Here is a 23,346-nt window from a genome sequence, read left to right as displayed (position 1 = left end):
TCTTTAAAGAGTTACAACCAATTGGCTTGCTTCCTAATTACTGACATTAAATCGAAATCGATTGCTTACTTTGTTCGCCACTCTTTCCCTTTCAGAATACTTACCTTATAATTTCTTTCTGGTTCAGACGAACGTGGTGGATACATTTGGTTGTTTCATTTGGAAATGTTCGATTGTTCATCCATTGTTTCGATTATATTGTTGTGGAAATAATTTAGCTTGGCACCATTGATCATGCAAGAATTTATTGTTTATCGAACTTGATAGACAACAATTTTGTGTACAGCTTGTGTCGAATACCTAATTAAGCAGTGAAAATTAGACAACAAACTTAGACCTTCTGTTGTTTTTCTTTTGTTCAGAAGAGTTTGCCAGTTGTAACCTCATATATTAGAGGATTATGGACAATAGAAGGTGAACTTGTATTATTTCTACTAAATTAAAATATCATTTGGGGTAACAATTCCTTGGCGGAACCTTGCCTTCAAGCGCCACAGCCCAGTATATTGTAGTTTCCATTAATTTCCGGTGTACTGTTAGAGCTGCACTCATATAAATTGTGTATTTTCGAAGACAAATGCGTGATAAAGTTAAATCGTGTGAGTGACTAGATGTTTCCATATTTTTGGAGAGGGGCGTTTTAATTTTTTTCTCCAGATCATTTCTATTGATTGGATTGATCGTGAAATAAGATGGTATTGCCGAGTCATATTCTTAATGGAGGATGTAGGCCAGCTTTGTAATCATACAGATGTAGGTGGATGTTGACAGAGCTACACACAGACCGGAAATCCGGCAGTTTGTCTGTCTGCGTAAGGGTGTTGCACATCATATTGCAGGTGGTGACTTGATGTACCTACATGCACGCACACTGTAGTGAAATTCACTTATAATACGCAACACAGACACAATTACAATTATTACATAGATATAAAAGGTGGTGTCGTCTTCTCTGCTGTAGAGAGTGGTAGTGAACGCCCTTAGCACGGAGACCTGATGACTCCAAATTGCGCTCTCAGGGGGCGTAATGACGCTCCAGCCAAATTACTCGCCGCAGAGGAGAGAGAGTGAATTCCCGACCGCTAGAATTACCTAAATCGTTCTTTATACTCGGCGCACAATGTCACTCGTGTTTAGCCTTGCGGCCGGCTACGTTGTTCTGCCACGCTGCACTGTGTTCACTTCAGAGTCATTCAGTTCCAGTGAGCCATTCACAACCCTGACTACCCTTTCTACAAACCCTCATCATTGGCCACAGAATTTTAGTTTCTTTTCCACCTTGGATTCCGAGCAACCACCTTAGGCAAGAGTCGTAAGTAATACTCGTTCTTTTCTATTTGTTTGACAAATTTAGCATTACTTCCTATTTCTAGTTACCTTATCGAGAACTATATCCACATTAACGACTCAATTAACAGTCCAATTAATGTCTACCTGTCTGTACTTGTGAGTCCCCGCTTCGCGCTCGACGCAAATGTGACTCACACATGTTTGCAACCTTGCTCACATGACCTTCCAGTTGCTTTACGTCATCGTGACGTCAGTTTTTACTTTCTCTTACTACACTATGAAGCGGAAGTATGGCGAATCTGTCACTTTTTCTAAGTTGAATTTTTACCGGAAATATCAGTTTGAATGAACAAAGTTATTTGAAGGAACTTCCTGTCTAGAAAGATGGGGAATTCTCGGGCTGATCCCCTCGCCACCCCAACATGTTTCAGGTTAGATCTAGCTTCCCCTTCGCTGTTTTTCTTACGATTGGGAATGTAGGAAACACAGCTGATTCCTATTAGTAGTATGTATAGTGGGATGAGATCGCCTATTACCCTGAAATGGCCACTTTGAAGCACCTAAGGGAAAACAGTTTTCACTGTCTGCCACTTTCAGTTTTCTTAGAGTGCAGTGGAGCAGCTGATTATTCGCTGACGATCCCGTGGAAAAGCGACTTTGATAACTATGAAACATAAGAAACAAATTACAACCCCACTAATTAACGAGCACGAAACGTAAAATGAATATGAATGAATTGTGAACAGGATATGGAGCCCGGAATGTCGGGTCTCCAACTGATTCACTCGGGACACTCAGCCGGATATGCCCCTTTTTCTCGCAATTAACTTCTTTTAATTAATCTAATATAAGTACTTCTTACATGCCAGAACCGCTGGAACTGCGATCGTGGCCAAATTTCGAAGTTAAGTTCCGTCGGAAACACAAGACCTTATGATTCCATAAATAAAAGGAAATCCATAGTGTGTGAGAAAGAGAGAGGTTTATTGCGGTATTTCCCTCTCTACATACACAACGGCAAAGTAGTTCTCAACAAATTTTATTTTAGTTAGTTGGTACACTATTCGCCATTGTATGGCCAAAACTAAGGCCAACTGGAACGTTGTCGAATCGTTCCGCTCGGTTAATTAGCCGTTTATTAAGTATTTCCTTTTAATCGAGAAACTGTAACATCGTGTTTTCCTAAAATTCTTCTATTTGGGCCGTTCAGCGCTGAAGAGAAGTTGTGCAAAGTTGGGAAAGCTATTCAAGAGGTCTGCTCCATCACTTACTGACGGTGAAGCTGTACGGACATTTCAGGAAGCTTATGCGTGTTCAAATTCTGAGATCGAAAGTATCAGATAACTAAATCGATTTTATTTTTTGCAGAAAATGTTTCTTATAAGCGTCTTTGAACTTCGTGCTCACATTACATATTAGGTAACTTTTAGTTGAATCATTTTTGTAAGACAATTGAGGGAATGAGTTTGGAGTAAATGTTCTCTCAGTGCAATGTACATGTTTTATTTCAAACTTAACAACGTTTCTAAGAATTAAATATGTCCAATAAATTAGGAGTTGGAAGGGAAATGTTTGGCCCGAAGTTAAATTAGGTGTAGGTCGTGAGAGTTGGCATTTCTGTATTGATGGTATTTTAAATGTGAAGCTGCAAAGATGGGCTGCCTACTGCCGAATTCGAGCTTGCTGCGAAATACTCATTCGTGGAGACTTTCGCCTTCCAACCTCTCCATCAGCTTCTGCATTCTAGAAAGTTAACCAGATCCGTGTTGGACTTGAATGCGCAGTCGCGTTTGACTGCATACTTTCTTTATTAGCTCAAAACTAGTTTAGAATTGGGAACAAAAAAGTGACCCCAATTTGATTGCTGGATCAATTAAGGTAGGGAGAGAGAGAGGTACGTTCCGGAAAAATTTTAAATGAAGTGGAAGATGTTCGCTGTTCAAACAGTGCGCACATTAGTCGCAGAGTGTTTCAGCGGATAAAATAAAAAAGAGTCTGATATTTTCTGCCTTCTCTAGAGGGGGAACAGCGTACCCTGAAGAATAGCAGAGTAAAAAGGTCGTCTATCCCTATCTGTCTTCTCAATGATGTACGCCTAACAAAGATAAAGAAAAGAAGTCAGGGGGGAACGGGGAAAAAGAGCGAACGATTCAGTATCAGGCGGGCGGGGGGTGGAAGAGTATAGAGGGGTGCCAACCCTCCAGCGGGGAGACTACAGGAGGGACCAGAAGGGGCGGCTACGCCAGTCGAATCACAATTATTCTGTCTAATTGTTCAAAAAGAAGTTTTCACATGAGTTGGTTAGGATGTTGGAGGATTTACTACTGGCTTGGTGCGCGGCAGATCCTGCATCTAGTGGAGGGAATGTAATGGTTTGGAATGAGAGGAGCCAGGACGGCATTGTTCCATCGAACTCAGGGTCTGCTGGCGGAGAGGATACAGACTGGGAAGATCCTCCTACTGCGACATGTCGGCCCTCAGACTGCCGCTCGCCCCTCGCTTTAGATTTTTCTTTCAACTCGTATTCTCATCCGACATTTCTCTAACTTCTAGAACAGACCGCTCACATAATTCGCACTCTATGACGGCACATTACTTGGCCGGTCAAGTGTTTAATTGTAAAAAACGAGGAATCGTTGCTACATCAGCGATAAATATCTATGTTTTCCATTCGGAAGTTGCTAAAATATAAGATTTCCTACATTCCTTCAGACAAATAGAATCTCTAATTTTAGAGATCTTCATTAAAGGTAAAGAACATGTACAAAGTGGAGTGTACGGAGAAATCCTCTGGCTCCGTTTGTTATTCATCTACAGATTTATCTATAGATTGTGATCTATTCTCTGGATGTAGTTTTCTCGCGCACAAACTCGTGGGATTCTTTGTAATTCGGTCCAAATATTGACAGGAAATCCTTTTCGCGTTGATTTTGGACAGCAATTGACCAATGGAGCTCCCATCTGGACCAAAGCTATCTCTTGTTCATTGAGTCTTTGTGCCAGATCTGTGGCATTCTTCATTTATGCAGCCTCAATCGCCAATCACCTAACTCCAAACTAGGCACGCTTCTAATGCTTTCCTATCTATGCAGGTACGACCACAAATTCAACCTCAATTTTTTTATTTATTGTTAGGGATAAACAAGCAGATACTATTCAACCATTAAATTCATAAAACTGTGTTGACGTTTCATTGTTTATAGTGAAAACTATTTTCCAGGTAGGACTACAAAGGTAATATCTACATACTTATCTGAACTGCTCAAATATTAAATCAGCTGTCACAACATAAGTTGATTACATTAAGTAGAAGCCTTGTTAACTACATATCGAATGATTACTTCGTGAAGATGTCAAAAAGTCTACAAGGAAGGGATCAAGCGAATGGCACAATGAAATCACTTCTACTTCGTAGGCATTGCTAACTCGACAATACTTTAAGTTATTTATTCCGGCCACTTTGGTACACCTTTGTTCATTTGTCTCACTTCCTGCAGAATTTCTTTCTTTGATTTAAGGAGAAAGTATGTTCATAGGAAATATGAGTTTAAGGTCCCTGAGTTTGAATAAAGCAATTTTTTTTAGATAATTCGTGTGCGTGTATTCACAGTTATTCACTGTGTCCTAAAAAGGAAATACACAACTTCGAATATTTCGCTACGATAAGGTTCCGGTCTAGATCTCTCATCCGGAAGTACCAGTTCACTGAGTCAATTTTTCAATTTTTACAGATTTTGGCGACCCCCCCATGAACTCTCTTTAAAGTTCCAATGCCGATTAGATCTAGATGTTAAATATTTCAGCAATGTCCCGGGAAGGCAGTGGGGTCTATTCCCAGGGGCGCACCTGGGCTCGAGGCCGAGACAATCGCATGAGGCGCTACTTTCATAAAAAATGTATTTTTTAGTTTTTGTTTTCGTCCAAGTATAAACAAGCCACAACATTAAAATGGCCATTAATGCAATTATTCGAATTGTATAATTTAGCTAATAAATATATTAGCAGGGTTGGAACATTGGTTGGGACTCCATTTTGTAGAGTAATTAATGGAATACACAGACTTGACCAGTGAAAGAATATTATTTATGCAATAGGAAGGAAGCAATAAATACATTATGTTGGCAATTTGAAGGCTTGGCTGGAGAAATACTCGTATAATACACATATGGTTCGTGTCCATGCGGCACACGTACATGCAGACCGATGAAGCTCGTTGATGAGGGGTATACACTCTGCTGGTGTGGGCGCCCGCCCACTCAAGTCAACCAATCAGCGAGCTCAGCCAGATTCAACTTTAACCCCGTGTACAGTCCGCGCAGAAAGTTCTGGCCGCCAACTACACTCTCTGTTGTTATCTCCCCAACTACACTCTCTGTGTTGTTATCTCCCCATAATACCCACAATCAACTTTATAGCCTTTAAATCTATCCACTTTATTGACAGCTATCTGCCTTAATGTTGTCTTGTTTTCATACTGACAGTAAATGCATAAAATTCTATAATCTCCTGATCGATACTTTCAGTTTAAAAGGTTGAATTGAAGGGTTGGTTAAAGGATTAGGGTTCAAAACCAGCGAGCAGCTAACTTTGGTTTCTCATATTCTCCTCCATTCCGAACTGAGTCTCAACGCTATTCGCGCTTCTAAGCACTTTAACTTCGCCTTAGAACAATGTTTTCATCAATAATTCTTACATAAGATATTAAAAACGAAGAAAAATACATTGGGTTTTTGGAAATTTTATAAAAATCAATATCATTTAATAATTTTAATTCATTTTCACTCTTATTTTTTAAATGTTCCAGACCCTTTTACTGTCCAATTTAGTTACCCAATACTTTTTGCTAATATAATATTAAAATGTTTATTGCAGAAGAAATGGCAGGAGCTGTTCTCTTCTGCAGAGGTCTTTTTTGAAGGAAGGATATCTGTCGGTTCCAAGATGTATTTGACATCGAGGTAGGGTCAAGGATGACCAGGCTCACGCAGAAAAGCGCAAAGCTGAGATCTTTTCGGATTCCCATGCTATTGTTACCCTGAGCTAATTCCGGAGTGTGGAATACTTGATGGCGTAATACTACGCAAGTTGCTAATAATTCAACAACTTTTCGCCTTTGACCCGAGTTTTTTTCTCCAATAATCCCTACGCCTATTTGTGTAGTTCCAACGCTTTGTTGGCCAGTCTGCCGCATAGAATGCTTTGTCCTGAATCCCAGACAATGTATCTACAATACCCATCCAGACAGTCTCAATGGTAGGACTTAGAACTGATTATCCTTTTTTATAATCCCAGCAGCAAAATGTAACGCCTTTCGCATGTCTGATAAGCCACTTTTCGTGGACTTACAGAGTAATCACTTCTTGGATTAGCGCTGAATATCCTGGCCTGCACCTCTTTCTCAGTGTTGCAGCCGACCGATGCCTGACCATTATAATAGCTGTTTTCTTCATAGTTTAAAGAAATCACGTTGCCAAACTTATCTTATGAACATATCCTCAGTGGCAATCTCATTAAGAAAGATTGTATTCCATTCTAAATGAAATAATATTTCAGAACAAACCCTCCTCCCGCCTAAACCCATCAAAAGAACTCGGATTCGACTCAGTACGCACATAACTAATATAATTTGCCTACAGCGTCACAGCGTGTTGGTAGAAGACACCGCAATCAAACAGCTCTACCTCGTCATGATAATAATCAGCCATCGTGAACATCTAGCCAGACGTTCCTTTAATGCCGGATATTGAGATGGCTCGCTCTTCACTAGGCTGGCGCAGAATAACTTAAAAAGAAGCAACAAATTACTGGTCTGCTACAGCTGGCTCAAGACCCATCCCTGGATGGCTCTTATTTAAATTAATGTCCTGTTTCAGAATATATTTCTTTATCACGTATTCCATTAATACCACAGTCGAGTTAATGGGCCAGGGAATATTTCGAACAGTGAGCTAACCTTAAACAGTTCTGGGGATGTGGACTAGAGGCTAAGTTGGCTACACTGTTTGATCATGCCCCGACGTGTTTGTACACTTGATAGATCCCCAACAGCTTTTAAAATGTAATCTTCCTATGTAAGTTTATAGTAGAGGAAAAAATTGCTGCATCCCCGGCTTTAGAGTGAAAAAATAGAGGGAAATAGAAGATAAAATAGAGTCTAAGGGTGCCACCAGGGATGAATACTGATGAATGTTTGGACCAGAACGATACATCGATTTCCTTTCTACTTCCCTCTCGATCAGGTCCCACGACTGTCTCTGATGTCATGGGCGCGCATAAACCTTATTTTTTTAATACTCTACATAAGAAAAAAACTAGCGGAGTCCCTGGCATGAGATCAGATGAGCAGAAGAATATCTGAGGCCTGCAGAGCCATTCCACCAGATCAGATACAGAGGCCATTTGAGAATGCTGATGTGCTTGCCAGCCAGAGGAGGCACCTTTGAAGACACAGTACATGCTGCACTAGATTAGAGCGATAAGTAAGTTCTCGGCTTAACCATTAGCTCTTCACAACCTGTTAATTCCAAAAGTTTATTGTGTAGTTCAAGGAAATCTGTGATTTATTCACATATTTAGCATATCTTTCTAATTAACTAAAGAATAACACACAGATCTAAACTCGTTAAACGAAAATCCTTTCTTTCGAAATTGGTACCTAACACTCATTTAAACTCATATACCATTTTCTTCTTTTTATTTTATTATATTATTTATTATGTAAATTTTATATTCATAGAATACAGTTCTTAAATTAATTAATTATTAAATTACACTTTTGTAGAAAATGGTACTGGATTTGATGTTTCGGATCAATTATAATCTTATGGTAGGTGAATTCCTTTCACATTGCCGATGCCTATTTTTTGTAATTAATAAGCAATTTCTGCAACAATTTTAAAAATAACCCCTATCCATGGTATACCTTTCGAAAGATGTTTGTATGTAGATGTTTTTCATGAAGAGTGTACGTTTTAAACTTATATAATATTTTGAGAAAAATGAAGTCAAAGTTTTTGGAAAAAAATAGAAACTTGCTATTTCTTATGTTTGGGCCACAAAGTGAAACACTTGATTTCATTATTTTGAAATATAAATTAGCTTATTTAAAATGAAATTCAACCTTCTTTCTAATGAGCTTATTGAAATTGCTGTAGCTTTAGTAGTTTGAGAAATATAGGCAACTGTTTGCTAAAAAGTAGTAATACCTTGAAAAAACATAAAATTAAAAATATCTATAAAACGGAGAAGAATCGAGCCACAGTTTATATGGAATTTTTTGTTGCAAATGATGCCCAGAATCACCTCCCGAAGTTCCTCCGTGTACACGCAGTATAACCCATTATATGTAGACAAATTATTTTCAATAATAAAACTCAAGAAAACAGTGAGACCTCCAGACGGCACCAACCTGATCGTACGTGCATATTACCTGATCTGCAGGTCACCTCATCGGGAGAAGAGTCCCGAAGGAAAGCTGCGAATTCCACTCCACATTATTTTTTTAATTATTAGTTTCAGGGCCTCTGTTACTTTAAGTTAGCAATCGCAATTATGGTCGATTAGAGCGATAAATCGATTATGTTGATTCAAAAGGTTAACTCTAATAACTAAAAAGCAGCGTATATCGCGAACAAAGGTTGCTCCTGTTTCTCTCTTTGTCCCGCTTTTATTTCCTTCTGTTTGGGCGGGAATTATTGAACAGATTATGTTGTATACACATTTATATAAAATTCAGAAGGCAGTGGGCGGACTGTTTGTGAGGGTGTGTTGTCATGGCGACCGCCAATAAGCGGACAGCCTTCCTACTCACCCCACGGCTATATTATGCAAAATGGGATATCCATTCCCTCAGAGGCCTTGTCACAGACAACCTCCCTTAGAGGGGGAATTACTCCCTCCGTGTGGGGGGCACCCTAACTTCGCTCTTAGAGACTTTACATCCTGCCTTACTTAATGCTTTCTATTTCTAAACGAATGAAAACACACCAAAAAATGTTTAATCATATTTTGAGCTACACAATCCGTCCCAGTTTTATGTATGTCTAACACGCGAGCATAGCTTTCTTTTTGACTCCTATTTTAATGTTCATATTTCATTTTTCTATTTTTTTTTTCTTCACCTCCTTTATTTATTACAAAGATATGGAAAAGTCTTTTTTAAAATTTGCCGTTAGAAGAGAGGAAATTTTAATTAATAGAAGAAAGAATTCTGTAAAAACGGAAATAGGCAATTTTACGACGTTCTCTTATTACAGTTCTCCAAGTTCTAATAAATTCTCATTTCTTGTAAACTTCAGTTTTGAAACACATTAGTTTTAAATTCCGACGGAAGTGGACTTAATGGCTTACAATCCCTTCACAAGAATTTTCATAGAAAAATGGTTGATTAAAATAAAAGTCACAAATCTCCATGTGTGCACTCGATATGCGAACTTTAGGGACAATTTTGGGACCATTTCGAAAATATGAATAAAAATAGGTATTCAGTAAAGGGGTACTTCCGGTTTCTCGAAATTTTAGCGGAAATGGGGCATTACAGGGAACGAACCTGTACACGTAGGGTAAGGATATCAACAAACCCAGCAGGAACAGTGCGGAAGGCAGACACTGCTCCCTCAGGAGGTAGACGCTCTCTTACTCCAGTGGAGTCGCCTTGTTGTCCTCGCTTCCATCACTCTATTCTTTATCGGAGAGGAGTAAGTGACAAAGGAGCAGCGTACAGAATCTCTTTCTCAGATTTCGAGTTGGACTTTGTATGTGGGTACACTAAACCAGACTATTCTATAAAACCACCATTGGATATCTCACTCGCTATCTTTCTTAAATTCATTGTCTCTAAATTCATTCGTTGCACATTAGCATAGCCTCGATTGATTGAATATTCGATATTTATTGCAGAGGCTGCAAGATTGGAAGGAGTGGGATCCAGTTATTACGGACTGAGTCATGTCGAAACTAAAGCAAGCCTCCAATATTTGGAATCCGCACCCAGAAGGCGAACTACAAAGATTAGAAATATGAAAATGACTTTATTCTCAAGTATTTAAGGCAGTTCAATGACGACGAGATAATTTTGGATTCTATTGAGAACTTTCGGAGGAGGTATGATTTGTGTTTAGATTGCAATATTCCAAATTGCGAGGATAGAGGTGCCAGAATCTCAACTAACGTAAAATTCCATGAACCACCTATCAGACACTGACATGTTGGAATGTCTAACATTCCTCCAGCTCACATGCAAGGAGTAGACAAGTGCTGCAGAAGCTGGGAAATCCAGTGCCAGAAAGCTGGACACTTTGACCTTGATCAGGTAATAAGAGTAAATTTTTATAAAAAATTAAATAAAATAAAATTAGTTCCTTTAATGTAATAACCACTCGTGACAGCAGTTTCTCTAATTTTGGTTACTTGTAATTAACTCGATTTGTCTTCAAGTATTTGGGATTTGCAGCTGTTTTGTGATGTAAATAATTAATAAACATTCAAGTAATTTATTCTACCTTTCACTCTCGATATATTCGAACCCTTAGACCAAAATTCATAACCTGAAGGATCTTCCTGCCGAACTATAACCACCACATAACCTGCACACTAAGTTTAACTAATGGAGAAGAAGGAGGGGAAGAAGAATATAGTGTTCGGAGATAATGATTGGTCGGTCCTAATGAAGCATTACAGTGTTGATAACGTTATCACCTTCACTCTTCATTACCGAGTGATTAGGTGAACCATCTAATTATTGGCAGTAATTATTCAAGGCCAGCTCTAATCATCCAGCTAAGTATCCACTTTATCAAACTCGCAGGCAACTAATTGAGTTAAGGAGAAATAAGATTGCGTTTAATTACATTATAAAATAAGTTCTGTCTCCAGAGTGGCACCGCACAGTTTGTCTGCTGAGCCCTTTGGGAGATTTACGGGATTGCTTTAAGACAGATAAAGTCTGGTGTGAACACTCACACGACTTACAACTTTCCAGGATTATCCAGGTGGGAATACTCAGAGAGGATGTGTTCTCAGAAAAACCAAAGGAAGTGAAGATCTGATTTATAAAAAGGTGCTTACGGCTGAGGGATGCTAATTGCTAATTACTGTGAGGGAATGCTGCAGTACTGGTAATTAATATGAGGAGGAAATACAAGTTTCAGAAAGCTGCAGTGAACTGTGATTGCAAAGTCAGTTTTCTTCATTACAATAGGTGTTCTATAATGAAGTAAAGGACTTTGTCAGATCGTGGAATTCGAGGAATGAATTCTGACAGCGATAGAAATAAAATCTGTACATTAAGGGTACTGTACAGCCTCCAGCTCCACGGGGACTGCGCGTAACTCTGACAATCTTCTTGAAGCAACATTGGCTTTTCTTAAAGATCTTAAGGCTATGAGTTTGGCATTATAGCACTTGCTAACGTCAGACATTAGTCCACTCAACGGAGTGCATCTGGTGACTTAATTCTACCCAAGATTGGTGTATGAAGGAGCGCTATTGGGCGACGACAGGAAATGAAAGACTGATCAAGAATTTGTAAGTATTTGGCGTGTTTTGTTGACTCGATCTTGTAACATTATTAGTGTATGTGTATGCGTGTGTGTAGTTTCGCATTATAAACAAACGCACTGACTTTCCTCAAGAGGCCAAACAAACGCACTGACTTTCCTCAAGAGGCCAAACAACGCACTGACTTTCCTCAAGAGGCCAAACAGATGCATTGACTTTCCTTAAGGGGCCAAACAAATGCACTGACTTTCCTCAATGAGCCAAACAAACGCACTGACTTTCCTCAAGGGACCAAACAAACGCACTGACTACCCTGAAGGGGCCAGTAACCATTCCAATGTCACCTTAAGTGTCAGGCGCGGTGAAAGCAGTCAAACACAATAGATATCCCAGATGCATTGATTTGATTTTTGCGTAGTAAATGTTTATTATAATGAAACCACTCTTCCCATCCCAGCCTCAACTATACAATGGCGAATATCAACCACTTTAAGCGGCCGCACCCCTGGACTGGTTTTTGCGCTAAGTTAGAGAGGCTAGTTACGCTACATTGTTTAGTTATGTAGATGATGTAGTTATTGTAGTGTTTGTGACTCTCATAGTAGTAGCTGTCATTGTCACCTCCCACCTCTACTTGGTGCAGCAATGTAAATTCAATTTAAAGAAACAAATTTAATTTGGTTTTTTAGCCAATGAGGGAATTAGGTTGGTTGCAGAGACGTACTTCTTACGGCTGACTATATCCAAGATATTTTGGGGGATAAACTATTTTGGTCGAATAATCAATTAGATGTTTGCCAATAGTTGAATGATGGGGGAGGCCTAAAAATCTTAATTTTTAAAAGAAAGAGAACTTTATTGCTTCGATGTTCCGAACGCCTTGGGTGTCCTTCTTCAGCAACAGCAGAGGGTGTTGATTGATTGATTTACTGAAGAATGTCACCAAATAGAAATTGTTTTTTGGGGGGGCTCACCAACCATTGTAACACCCACATTATCAATGGATATAATATTTTTTACAGATTTTTTGTTGTTTCGAATCAAGACCGGATATAGTTAGAATACTACAGTAGAATAACACTACAATCAAGTGGGTCTGTATCTTTAGTTTGAAACATTTGGCAGGGATCTTTATTGATGCTGGACTTGTAGCGAGGAAGAGGTTAGACTGCTGGAGAGATCTTGATCAGTGAACTTAACAGCTCTTATCCACGTGTACAATACTTACACGTATGAAATTTCTAAGGAACATTACTTTATTCAGTAATTTGCATTAGTTAGAAACGTTCCTTACTCCAGTAGATATTTATGTCATTTATTTGGTAGAAATTATAGTTAAAGAATATTTAGTAGCTTCTGTTGTAGCCTATGACCGAGAGTGTACTCGCATGGCTAATGTATATTCGTATACAAATCGCCTCAAAAATATAGTTCTGTGGCAGACTACAACAAAGAAACCTCATTGGCTCCATAAAACTTTGACGACAATATTTATTTTTTTGCAATCGGGGGCCTTGCTCCATATAAAGGAGTTTGGGTGCAATAATAGAAAAGTTACTTTGACGACACTAAACTGCACTATTTTCCTGCTGTTGGACGAACAATGTTTTCTCGGCGGTTCAGCCTCGACAAAGAAAACCTGCTGAAATTTCCTCTCACAGTATTTGAATATTCACAGAGACGCAAGTGATTGTGATTATCACTAAAAGTCGGCGGCGATTTCCTTTTTGAATAGTAAATTGCCAAAAATATTCCCAGTGATGTTATATATTTTTGTTGTTTAGCGGACGTTTATAGATATATGAAGGTGAAGATAAATTATTCTATTTCATGGCCGATTTCTTTGAGCCGATGTACGCAGAACTTTCATACAGTTTTCTCTTTTGTTGTTTTATTTCTTGTTTTAGTTTACACAGTTGGGGTTGGTAGCATTGTAAAGTTATTGGTCTTGCTTTTTTGTTTGGTTTCGTACGATACAGTTGGTATAAGTGGTTATTTCCTACTCAAAAATACATTCCTTAAACAGCTGTTTTAGTTCTCTGTTTTCATTTATTTATCTATTCATGTAAGCTGCAGCCACTCCCCCCGGTCTGTGAATAGTCGATGTTCGAGAGTCGCTCCCCCGCTGGTGTACTTCAGTATTCTAACTTACTTGAAATAACATTTCGAATATCCAGCTATCAATTCTTTATCACTTTCATTAATGATGTCGTTAATATCTGATGAGCCAAACTGAATTATTAGACACTTGCTCCAACTAGCTGGGCTGTTGGAAAGTTGGACCGTCTAACTTGGAAACAAAAACTCCAAAAGTATTGTATATTGAACGCGTGTGAATTAAATTATTTACAAACAGCTAATAGAAACGCCTTTAGTTTTGAAACTAGGCGCAACTTGGTCAAAACAGAATATATAATAGCTACTCATTGTGTTGGGCCCTGAATCCTGAGGGATATCACTCTGTGGCAGACCCTTAGCTACCCGCTTGGAGCAAACAGCTACTTTCTGCAAACAGCCGCTCCTATTCCTGGCCAAATCCCCCTGCAGATAGAAGTTCGTTTGTCCTTTACTCCTCCTCCTTTAGCAGGGAGTAGATTTTTCCTTGAATTTCCCCGCTTAAATGCCTGGAAATTCTGCTTGAAACATTTTCCACACAAATTTAGTATTTTCTAGAGGTCCTCAGGGAACACCAGTTAAAAGAGTGGCTCTAAAATTCCATTTCAGCACACGAAGCAGTTTCACTCCTTGAGGGATATCTAGTAATTTTAGAAGAGTAGCAATTTTTAAGAAAATCGGTAAACCGGCAATCAGACCGAGTAGAGGTTTCTATATTTTGTATTTTGTTCACAAAAACGTGCTACGAATATTCGCTTACGCAATAAAATATGATACAGATGTATTAATACATCTTTGGGATGCGTTTGTTGGGAAAGTTTGGTGAGAGGTGAGCTTGGCAGACTGTTCCCATGGGATAGCCTGATTCTGGATCATTCTGACAATATTTCCGCCGAAAAATTCTAGCCCTAAGCTGCAAGTCTTTGATTTCCGGTTGATGCAGTTTGAGAGTTTGGCTAATTTAACATAAAGGGGCCGCACAGTATATCGAAGAAAGCGCCCAGAGAAATATTACTACCAAAAGTAAATTGTGAGTTAACAGCTGATACATCTCTATCAATCATGTTGGTGCTATTTCCTGTTCAGGTGGCCCTCGGTTAGTTTCCATATCTGCCCTCTCTCTCAAACTAAGATCAGCAACTCCATCTGACTCCATTTCTTGCAAAACACTTTTATGATCATCTTTATTCTGCCTGAAGATAAGCACATATATATTTAATTCTATTTAAACCAATTAAATGTCATGGTAATGCAGTTTGGTCCTGTGTTTGCAATCTGCACATTGTACCACCCACAAGGATCACTATACTAATCTTAAATCAAAGAAAATGATGCTGGATAGATGCTCAATTGGCTGACTTCTCCTATCTTCTTCTATAACGGAGTGATTACCGTTATTGAATCTCTATTATATTTTGGTCCAGAAAAAAGAATAAACATCATAGTTAAGATTATCATAAATGCAATGTGTAGAATGAGCCCATGAGAACAGTTAATGGCAGATAGTTTTGGTCGAACGATTTTCGTAGCTCTTACAAAAGATGGATCCCTGACTACACCCTAACATCAATTACATGACATACCTTTCCCATATTATATCGATACAGGTATATGTAGCTGTAAAGGAAATTACATTTATATTTTCCACAAAAAAAAGGGACAATTTCTTATTAACCTAAGGTTTGATCACCTTTTTTGTATGGAAGTCCAACTTGTTAGGGAAGGGCTTGAATAGTGCCGATTCCAGGGACCGCCACTACATCTGTAACTAGCTGCATTTCATTCCCTAGCTGGGAAATAAAAAGGCAGAAAATAAGGGCCGAGGGTGACTGCAGCTCTTGCCGTCACAGGGAGTAATACTGTTTACATTCTGATCCTAAAACGTAATGATACCTGCAATGGCGATGTAGTGAAGAACAAAATCATCAAAACCCTTTATCGGTTTTCATTTATCTACCAAAACGTCGGTTTTCCTACCATAATCACCTCACTGGAATGTGGTAACTTCTCGCCATCCGGAAAATTAGGGAAGACGGTGAATTATTCTTAGAGAGAACATTTTTAATAAAAGCTGAAATTAAGGTTTATAAAAAATAACTTTATTGAAAGTCTACTTCCGGTACAAATGATCCTGCTGCAAATAAGTTGAGTTACTCTGACAATAATATGGAGAGATGGCTGCCATATTAACATTGGTTGCCCTAACTAAACCTGAGTAAATCAAAACCAAGATTGGCAGGAAAAGCCGTTTAAAAAATTGCGGGCCATCACAGATTGGGTACATAATGAGTGGCGAAAAGACAGTGCAGGAGGCTGACGACGAAGTTTACCAGCAGCTACTCGTCCGAACTTAGTGCGGCTTACTACCAAAGCCAGGTCATCAACTTTGTAACACCAAATTAGGAACTGAAAATAAGAAATTTCTGGTAGAACTATGGTTGATTTTCCATTTTTCCTTTTTTTCTGAACCTTTTCATTTAAAACTAGCGCGTTAACCTATTGTCTTCCGGCTGGAAATACTGAGTCACTATTTCTGGACTCTCGTAGCTGTGCTCCGGGTTGTGGTGGTGTAACATCTTCAGCTGAAGTTGTAAAAGTTAATCTGCGGGTCGGTTTAAATGTGTTAGTATACATGTCAGTATAATATATATTATAACATAATTTTAGTGTTCATGTTTGTACATGTTTTGGTTGCATTGTGTCAATGTGATAGTATTATTAGTTAATAATTAATTCCTAATGTCTGTCTATTTTTAGGTGAATTGTACTCGTATTTGTAGTTGGTGAACTCGAGGTTGTCTAGCCAGAGATTCTAGCTCTTCTCATTTCCTTGGAGCTCACAAACAACGTACCAAGTAATGGTTAAAGTTGGGTATTTATTTCAAATATATTCTATCTATCCAAGCTCAAGGTCCTCAAGGAATGGCCTGAACAGGGATCCATAATCTCACCAACTCAAAAACCAATTACCAATTTGATTAAAAAATATTCTAATGAATTCAATCAATTCTATCCTTGAATGGAGTCAGTATGACGAATTAATTCCTTTTGTTTTGTTTTTTGTTCCGTTTGCGATTGCAACATTTCTTTATTAGTTATTACTATTGACGATATTTTTTAAATTATCTTTTTTTTGTTGTTGTTTTGTATTTGTGCCTTCAGAGAAAAAGAAGAAGTCTCTCGAGAGGGGAGAGGAATAATTGTAGCTATTTATTATTCCCAGTTCCCCTCATACATTGTATCTGCAAATAAAGGGAGGAATTTTAATTCATTTACAAGAATTAAGAAACTCTTAGACGATAGATCAAAACTCTCTCTGGACAACATAAGACTGATTTATACTTCTATTTTGAAACCCATCTGGCCGTATGGAATAGAGCTGTGGGGTTCAACCAAACGCTCCAATCTCCAAAGGATTCAATCGCTACAATCTAAAATACTTCGAACTATAGTAAACGCTCCACTTTACGTCTCCCAACCTGGACTATAGGTACACACTGGACCCTAACATTCCTTTTGTCACCCAAGTTACTGAAAACAAGATACAGAAAACTCTACTTCAGCCTGCAATCTTATATAAATCCTCTAGCTCAAAATCTTTCATCTAGAACTCTTCCTGACAACCCGGACAAGATGTCTTAAAAGACAGTGGCCTCGTGATCTCCTCCCAAGTGAAGAGAGTGACTAACCATATAATGTTTTGGAGTGTTACCATTGGGGTAACTTCTCCACACGTTACCTTATCATTTATTACTCTATTGTATCATTGTTACTTTTAGCGCTAAAGCGCTGATTATAGCACAATAAACGCAAAAAAAAAAAAATACAAGAAGCAGTTTTAGGAGAATGTCTAGAATCAGAGGAAGTTGTCTTCGCTGATGACGCTGAGGATCGGCCAGTTGTAGAACAACATGGCTGCAGCGTTTCTGATATTTGCTGACGCCACTGTGAATCCAAGGACTGATGGTTGACTATTGTTTAACAATATTTGTAGTCAAATTCAGGCGGGAGAACCCTTCCATCCATTGAATTTTTCTTACTTAGGGCCAGAATATGACACCATGTCCAACTAGATACTTGAAGTCTAGAGGAGGACTTGAAACTTGTAAAATAAAAGAGGATTCTTGTTATAAGAAGATGAAGTTATGGAAAATAGACTCCTTAACCCACAGACTCCTGATTAACCTGGACCCCTACACAAATTAGATAGTCAGGAAGAGGCACCAGGTCTTGGTATGATGCCTTTGGCACCCTTTGTGACCATATCGCAATGACAACGAGGGGAAAGTCCATAGTACTTCAAGCCTCTGTGGCTCCCCTCTTGAAAACAAGAAATCCACCCTCTGCTCCAATCAAACCTCAAGGAATCTACGCTCTCTTCTTTAGTCTCCTATCCAATTCTATTTCTTTCTGTAAAGTAAGGATTTCTTGGTTAGCCGGTTACCATCTGCTTTTATAATGAAGATATTTCTGACATAAAGTGTTTACCGACAGTATTACTTATTACCATTGAGTTCGCTGGGGATGGGATGACGTGACAGCAGTGCCATTTGGTCTTCATCTAGAATACAGCCTCTCTCAACATCATCATCACTTGGGCCTTGCAATAGCGCCAGAGAGAGAGTAACCTTTCCAAGTAATTACACACACTATCTACGAAACTCTTGTAAGAAGCACTGATTATCTTCTATTACGAGTACATTTTAATTATCCTTATCTCTGTCGGAGAGTTGCATTGTCTGCAGATAATGGAATGCAGATTATTTCTGCACGTGTATTTCCGTTCTCTCACATTAGACAGGAATCAAATTTGTGAACAATTAAATCAAAATAAATTTAATATTAGTGATTAGTAGCACTCGGCATTATTACTGAGTTCTCTGTGTACACCTAATTAAGGAAAATACAGCTAATCTACTAGCGTTTATTTACATTAAATCGGCCAAGCAATAAAACGCTATCCTATCTTGGTGTACACTCTCGTTTCTCACATTAGCTTACACACTTTATTGTTTCCTTTTTACAGTTTCCGAGTGAGAAACGAGCGACACCTTCTCCATCTTAGATTCTTCTATTTCACTGACAGCAGACTGCAGGCTGCAATTTATTTCCCGTCGGCAGAAAAATCTTTTTAGTTTCATTTGTTTATGTCGACAATTAAGGCAATCAACGTTCTTTTAAAATCTTTAACTTAAATAATCGAGAAAAGTTTTGAAAAACATTAATACATATTTTTTATATCTTAGCTTTTATGTACCTAAAAATAACATATATACAAACTTGGTTTATTTCGTATTATGTAGTTCTGCCTTTTACAAAGTTCCCATCTTTTGGTAGGACATTTGCTATCTTTTCTTGTACAAATTGAAGGTCTCAAGATGGTACACTGTGACAAGACCAGTCGTGTGAGTATCAATTTGCCCTTTTAGTTGAATTCATCTGTTCAACGTTTTTCGATGGAATAAATTCCATTCCAGAATTTTGATCTAAATTTAATTTAATATAAATTTAAATTACTTAAAAGTAGTGCCTCACAGCCAACTTAATCCGGCCTCTATCAGCTGATTACAGTATTGTTTAGACAGATTTCTGTCCTAATGTGTTTACTCGATTTTGTCTTAACCCTACAAACAGGATGTATTGTAATCGTGCAGGTTTCCATCTTGAATTTCACCAGAAATATAAATTTTCTTCTGGCCAGTTCGGTTTTTCCAACTTTGCTGTTACTTTCCAGGCAGTCACCACAGAATTTCGTTTGTACTTGGATAGAAGGCCAGATTCATTGGTTTTTCATTTTGTTTTCAGTTACTGTTGGATCTGTGAGTGTCGCCATGCTTCCTTCCTGTAAATTACCTTTTTATTACCACGAATATAATTTACATTTTAGGATTCTCTTTTAACTAAGAAAGAGAATATGAAATTTATTCTTTAGCGGCGTAATTGGATTAGGGGCGGGTAAAAAAAAGCCGCGGTACATCCTGCCGATTGCCACTTCCTGTAGCCAACAAGACCTCGACATTTCTCATAGAACTGTTACTCCTAAATCTTCCCTTCAAACTGTAGTTCGTGGCAGCCTTGAACTTTACCGTGGACGATTTACTCTTGAAATCTCTTTAAAAGCTAAATTCTGTGAGGTAATTCATAAATATTAGATTCTAAACTTTCAAATTTTTACCTATTTTTCATGCTGCTTTGAAAATAAATTTCTACACATTTAGTTTGGCCAATCGGAAACTATTCAACTGCCCCGCCCCGGATACTCGACTCTCTCCTTTACCCAAACGTCTTCCCACTTGCTACTCTTGCTTACTTCCATGGTCATTCCACAACCCCAAGAAATTTCAGCGACTGATTCTGACAAGAGCAAGTCGAACAGGCACAGAAAAAAAAGTACGCTAAAAAGGAGTCAGAGTAATGGGCAATGGACGGAATACTCGTATTATACCAAAGAGTGGACAATCATCTACATGAGAAAGGCAGTAATATCCAGCAGAGACGTCAGTGAAGGTTCAAAACTGGTTTCGATAGATTTTTTCTTCTTCATAGTTTTTTTAAAGATTGAAAAGTGGAAACATGCGATACAGCGGTGGAGCGCGGTCTGCTGGCGAACCTTTAATTATAAAAAAGAAAATAAAGAATTAAAGAAAGGTAGGGAAGGCGAATGAGCAACTTGAGGCCGGCTTAGTACGTGTTTCGGCATACATATTACATCCGCTCAAGGTGTGAGTGAGGCTGTGTGTAGATACAGGCACACACCGAGCCAACCCTCCATCGAGGAAGCCATACTGCCCCTCCCCCAAGGAGACCTACCCGCCTGTGTGTAGTGCGGTAATGATAGTGTAAAGCGCGCCACGTGATGGTGCGGGGTGCGGGCGGGGTGAGCCAGCCAGGTCCGCCAACATAGCACAACTACACCCAATATAGAAAGCTAAATAGGTTTTATTTTTGAAAGAGTTGTGTTGGCAGGCCTCTCGAAGAACCTGGCCAGAGGAGTGATCAAAACCAGCTTCAACATTGACTCCTAAAAGCACCACTTTCTGGCTATTACTTCTCTTATTTATAACTCTTTGCATTATGTTCAATTCCCAACTCCTCAGAAGCATCACACCATAGTCAGCTTGCATCCTCCTTTCCAAAAGTCATAGTCTAATGACTATGTATCTCTTATTACTACGAGGTTCTAGCTCGCTACGAGTTGTCAAATCCTTCAAGTGGTAATTGGATGCTAAGCCCTCACTACCGACCTAAGTTATTTCTTTCTTTAACTGCCCACATATCGTTACTGTGGGGAGTTAGCTGCTTTGGTGACGTGGATCTGACCATGGTGTACCACCAGTGATTCTACAAGAGCGCAACATTGTTAGAATTGCTGTCTGGGTCAAGAAGCCGATAGCTAATCAAAGTACCCTCGCTAGTGCCCATTGCCCATTTTAGGAACCAGGCGGTTGTCATACCCGCAATACCCAAGGGCATCAGCGACTCTTTCTTCTTCTAGCCAAACCTTCAATATCCTCCCTCACACACAACTTCTTAATCTTTAGATCTACAGAGAACAATCAGCTAACCCTCTCTGCAATCCAACCCATGTTAAGCAGATCGGATAATGTATTTAACATTCTTTTCCTCTCCTAATTAGAGAGTTTCAACTATTTCCTCGCCGAGCAGGGCAGAGCTACTTTGGTCGATCAAAAAGTGATCGTGCTAAATCTCCCCTCTCACGATCACCATATCAATGGATAGCATGTTTTATAAAAAGCTTTTTTGTTCACTAGAAAATTATTTAAACAAATGATTTTAAACAATAATAATAAATTAAACGTTAATAAATTATTGGAGCCTGTATAGTTAGATGTTTAGACTTTGAACGTTCAAAATATAGTTTTTATTACATTTAATTACGGTAATTATAATTAGTAACAATAATTTATATTACCATTTAGTAATTGCTCTATCAAATCTAATTTTCTAATTAAATCAGCTGATTGTAACTACAGGAGTGTGAGTGCAAGAAAGTGTATTTACACACTCATACAGCTATAAATTAAGAAATTTACTAAATAATAGAAAGGTGTAAATAATGAGCTGTAACTAGGAAGGAAGTAACTGTTTGAAATGTAATCTCAGAGGATTGGAAGTTAGTTTGATTAATGGCGGCGCCGAAATTGCACTAGAATTAATGGAGTATGGAATCGTTACATCCAATTACAGGTTTAACGAGTACAATTCCATGCAAATAATCCAATTAGCTTTTAGGAATGGAGCTAAACGATCTCTTTGCAATCCAGAACACTGACGAGATTCAGTCGGTCTTCAATGTCTTCACGGACAATATGCGAGGCAACTTGCAAGAGGACCATCTTCAGTTGGAACTTAACATTTCACAGGAAGATGCTTACCAGCTGAGATCGTTGATTTCCTGATTGTTAGTTTCATTCCGCCGTTTTACGTAAGTAAATCTCAAATCATTATTGTCAAGGTCATTAGAAATTTCCACTTATTGCTGTCGATAGAAAGGTATTTTTCCTTTTGTTTTGCTAGACCGACCCAAGCTAAAGGGCAAGGATTTCAAGAAGATTCTTTCTTCTGCGCATTTCAGATTAGACGATCCGAAGTTGAAACTTCCAAAAGGAGTTCTCGTCCCTTCTCCAGCCAGTGTTATCAAAATTATCAGGGAAAGTTATCAAAAGTTGTAATCAACATACTTCTTGTTTGCAACTATTTATTCTGTAGGCAGAATCTGTAATTAATTCAATATAACTCCAAGTCTGGAAAACCGTAAATCTTCTAGCATCCCAACTATGATTTTTGGAAACCCAAAGTTAAGCTTCAGGACAAAATCTGCCCAGTTAGTTCTCTCGCTGGTTTCATAGGGTCTCCTCTAAACTCGGAATACTCTTTGCATTCATGCAAATTCATAGCTCCTATATAAAATATTTGCTAAGTAAATTCTCTGCCCTTTGTATTGCAAACTGGCCTAAGATCTACCGTAACAATCTTTTATTTACATTAAATATAATTATTTTAAATCTTATTGACAATTTTTTTTTTTTTTGGTATTCAGAATGTTTATGTGACTATGTAGCTTATTGTTGCCCTTGTTGCTTATAACGTAATGCCTAGATTGTAGCTGAATATAAATGATTAAAAAAAACATTTAATATTTCACTGAAGTTTCAAAATTAAAGAAAATAAAGTTTTAGGTATATTCAATAGATTTTCTTATTTTGCGGCTCCTTTTCAAGTTTAGATGTCTACACTTCGTTTGCGCCACAGAGATAGAGGTATGTGGCCATTGTTCCGAGAAATCTCATTTAAGTCTGATTCTAAGTCAAGGGCAGAATTTAAACGCTCCTTTTGTGTTCATTTCAGCATCTACTTGAATATTAAATGTTTTGCCGGAATTCCGGAAGATGAAAGATAAGCAACTTCCAATTTTTGTAACAG

General features: G+C 38.4%; 1 long non-coding RNA gene across 2 annotated transcripts; it reads left to right on the top strand.

Annotated features, from left to right (window-relative positions):
* Nucleotides 1-771: 771 nt before the first annotated feature.
* On the top strand, nucleotides 772-16,772 carry LOC141448255 (uncharacterized). 2 transcript variants are annotated; one of them, XR_012454925.1, is made up of 4 exons: nucleotides 772-1,312; nucleotides 6,163-7,769; nucleotides 10,189-11,814; nucleotides 16,660-16,772. It is a non-coding gene; the product is annotated as an uncharacterized lncRNA (long non-coding RNA). The 2 variants fall into 2 exon arrangements; XR_012454924.1 differs by lacking the exon at nucleotides 6,163-7,769.
* Nucleotides 16,773-23,346: the final 6,574 nt, after the last annotated feature.

This window comes from Rhodnius prolixus, unplaced genomic scaffold (genome assembly GCF_049639745.1).
Source record: "Rhodnius prolixus isolate KJV_2025 unplaced genomic scaffold, Rpr scaffold_13, whole genome shotgun sequence".
Lineage (NCBI taxonomy): Eukaryota > Metazoa > Arthropoda > Insecta > Hemiptera > Reduviidae > Rhodnius > Rhodnius prolixus.
Note: the sequence above shows the minus strand (reverse complement) of the source record. Positions and strands in the feature narration are given on the sequence as shown.